Source organism: Schistocerca serialis, chromosome 1, assembly GCF_023864345.2.
Source record: "Schistocerca serialis cubense isolate TAMUIC-IGC-003099 chromosome 1, iqSchSeri2.2, whole genome shotgun sequence".
Taxonomy (NCBI): Eukaryota; Metazoa; Arthropoda; class Insecta; order Orthoptera; family Acrididae; genus Schistocerca; species Schistocerca serialis.
The window spans coordinates 1,016,667,791-1,016,671,252 of record NC_064638.1 but is presented as its reverse complement, the minus strand read 5'-3'; the positions used below and the strand labels follow the sequence as shown (position 1 = coordinate 1,016,671,252).

The window sequence follows — 3,462 nt, the reverse complement described above, 5'->3', positions numbered from 1 at the left end:
TCTACATTTGTCTCTGCCTAAGATTGGTGTAAATTTTTATGGAGATAAATTTTTACTAGGAACAATCTCTATAACTTTCGTAGCAGAGAATGTTATCTCCACTTGCAGTTATGTATCGGCCTTTACGGCAGCGCCACAGCATTTACGCCGTCCAGAGTCAAGAAGATCTCTTATGTGGGACTGCCTGCCAGCCACATCACTCACTGTAAGCAGCGCGCATGTTAAGTCATTTATTTCACCCTGCTTAAACACCAAATGTTAACGTGAGTTGTAACTGATGGCCCCGACACCATAAAGCCTGGGATGGGACCTGCACGTCATGGGTTAAGGCACTCTGAAATAGGTACTTCACAGCTCTGCCCCAGAAGTCGAACCCTCGTGTACAGACAGATCCTACTCTCATCGCGGAAGACAACAGAGCGCCACTCAAGTCTTTCACGACACCACAGTAGCCAAGTTTGGTGGCGTCGTTGCGTCAGTGGCAGCCTGGCCAGAGGCACACGCGATCTCTATATTGCTGCAAGATGAAGGTGTCCAATGTTCCCTGATGACACAGAAGGTGCAACGTGTGACCGGATTTCGCTCTTTAATGATTTTCTGTCGGCCACAGCTGCTCGCACATTGTGTCGACCTTGACGTGTGTCTGTTTTACGCAGACGTCCAGAACCTGCTCTACAGGTGTGGTAATGTTCCACAGACCACTGTTTAAAGCAGTGGCACACCACCGATACAATGTGACCAAAACACGCAGCAATCTCTCGATACTTCCGTCTGGGTTACCGCAAGTTCACAATGGGACCCATTCAAATGACTAAAGCTTTTCAATAGGTATACGTTCTCGTCCGTGGGGCATGGATGTACCATTGACTGAACGTTGAAAACATTATTCCCTGGTAAACTCGGCTCAGTTACTGCCTACAAAGTCAAAACAAAGGGTACACAGACACGACGCCTGAGCGCCATTTGTTCGCTGACGACCGTGACAAATATATCACTAGCACTATAGCACCTCAGTATGCTACTGAACACAGTTCTTGAGGGTACAGCATTTTTTTCCGACAGTGTAACTGAACTGAGTGCTTACTCCAGCTACTCCATGTTTATGGCGCTCCAAAGACGCCCGTTCTCGATGTTAGGAGCGGCCTGCAAAATACCTTGCAGAAGATAATAAAGTTCTAGAAGAAGGCAATAGCACACCATTTCCGTATTTACTAAACAAATAAGATGAACGATGAAAGATATTGTTCGTCACGTCGGAGACGACGTGATGCATCATAAAAACTTAACAATGTCATTTAAATAATCAGCACATAAAAATTCTTTAAAGAATACTTAAGACAGAAAAATTAAAGCATCTGTACAGTATCATGGCAAACTTGCAACAAATATTACCTGCTAATAAGAAAGAAGAGGACATTAGAAAAAAAGTAGAAGAACTCACTACGTCAATCTTAGGTAACTGGGCCGAATCATCTCTGTAATCATCTCCTTAAAGCAAGAATTGCAGATTAAACAAACCAGTAACTGTTTGTATCACATCGTACCAATCAACATCTTAGAGTAAAAGGCAATCTTATAAGGACAACAGTATTCATTCTTTCTCCTGTTGGTTTCATTTTTCACAAGCAGGAGAACTAACCATGTTGCCTACGCAACATGGTAAGCGATCCATTGTGGTCTATACTTTTAATCTCTCGACATACTCTCAGCTAACTCCTCAGACGAGGTACGGTACCATCCATTGTCACTCGTCACCTAAGAAGGGTGTTTCCTTAACAGAAGCGCTACCACGTCTCACGTCACCGCCTAATGGGCATTCTTGCGTAGGACTCGATAACCAAGACGTCACCACAGTATCGGTTCACAGAAGACCCTTAACAAGCTACTTAGTCATATGGCAATAAATCGACATCGCGACCCTAGTGTTCTCGTAAGAGACATCATCTCGTTAGAAGTTAGTACATCATTGAGTATGTTTCAAAAAAAATGTTCAAATGTGTGTGTAATCTTATAGGACTTAACTGCTAAGTCATCAGTCCCTAAGCTTACACACTACTTAACCTAAATTATCCTAAGGACAAACACACACACCCATGCCCAAGGGAGGACTCGAACCTCCACCGGGACCAGCCGCACAGTCCATGACTGCAGCGCCTGAGATCGCTCGGCTAATCCCGCGCGGCGAGTATGTTTCCATGAGTACTACGAGGGCAGCATTCTATTAATGACAGTGACACATTGGAACGAGCTGTAACATCCGATCACCCATAGCTAGACTGGCAGACGAATACCTGAAACGTAACAACATGTGTCTATAACGACACCACTAAAACTGAACTCCGTCCGAAGAGGCCTTGGAAGAACCAACGGTACCTACCGGCTGCCGTATCATCCTCAGCCCATAGGCGTCACTGGATGCGGATATGGAGGGGCATGTGGTCAGCATACCGCTCTCCCGGCCGTATGTCAGTTTACGAGACCAGAGCGGCTACTACTCAATCAAGTAGCTCCTTAGTTTGCCTTACAGGAGCTGAGGGCACCTCGTTTGCCAACAGCGCTCGGCATACCGGATGGTCAGCCATCCAAGTGCTAGTCCAGCCCGACAGCGTTTAACTTCGGTGATCTGACGAGAACCGGTGTTACCACTGCGGAAAGGCCGTTGGTCATAAAATAACTACCAGACTAAAATCCAATTGAAATCGTATAGGATTCCTCAGGCTGTACAACTGCACCTGAAAAACCACCGTCATAGGTCCACTGTTGACATCTATGAGTTTCAAGGTCAGCAGTGGGAAATATTACCGGAAGGTATACTTTAGCTACAGTAAGCAGAGTACCAGGGGACGACAAAACTCCCTGTATTAAATTTCAGTATACAACATATCATTCCGTCACATACCGAAATGTATGCTTTGTACTCATCAAGTTCTTCTTCCCAGTTCTGTTGTTGAGTTCCCCATGCGATTATTGACACATGAACAGAAAAATATAGAATCCACATTTTTCTGTTTCCATTCACCATTCCTTTTCTAAACAATGCCTTTATTTGCTATTGAGAGTTAATTGGCTGATGGCCGCTCTGTATCGATGCAATGATAGTAGGGCCTACAAGAAAATCGTTCAGTCAATTTCCAATTTATTTGTTAGCGGGTTAGAATTGTAGCTGAACGTAGCTCTGGGCATCAGTGTATCCCGTGCAAGCCTCATCATCTCTGGAAACTACTATATCGTACACGCATTGGGACCTGCCTACTGTATCCTAGCTTTTGTCTCCCTCTACAACTTCCACCCTCCACACTTCAGTGCCAAATTGATGGATCAGTATATGTCCTATCCTCAGATCTTTTCTTTCGTACAACTGGTGCCAGAAATTTCTCTTTTGCTCAACTCAGTTCAGTACCTCATCATTACTTATTCGATTTACCCGTCGGATCTTCAGTATTCTTCTGTAGTACTACATTT

The 3,462-nt window shown here is 44.6% G+C and overlaps 1 pseudogene; it reads right to left on the bottom strand.

Moving 5' to 3' along the window:
- Positions 1 to 2,546: 2,546 nt before the first annotated feature.
- Positions 2,547 to 2,664, bottom strand: LOC126427543 (5S ribosomal RNA; annotated as a pseudogene).
- Between the last annotated feature and the right edge of the window lie 798 nt (positions 2,665 to 3,462).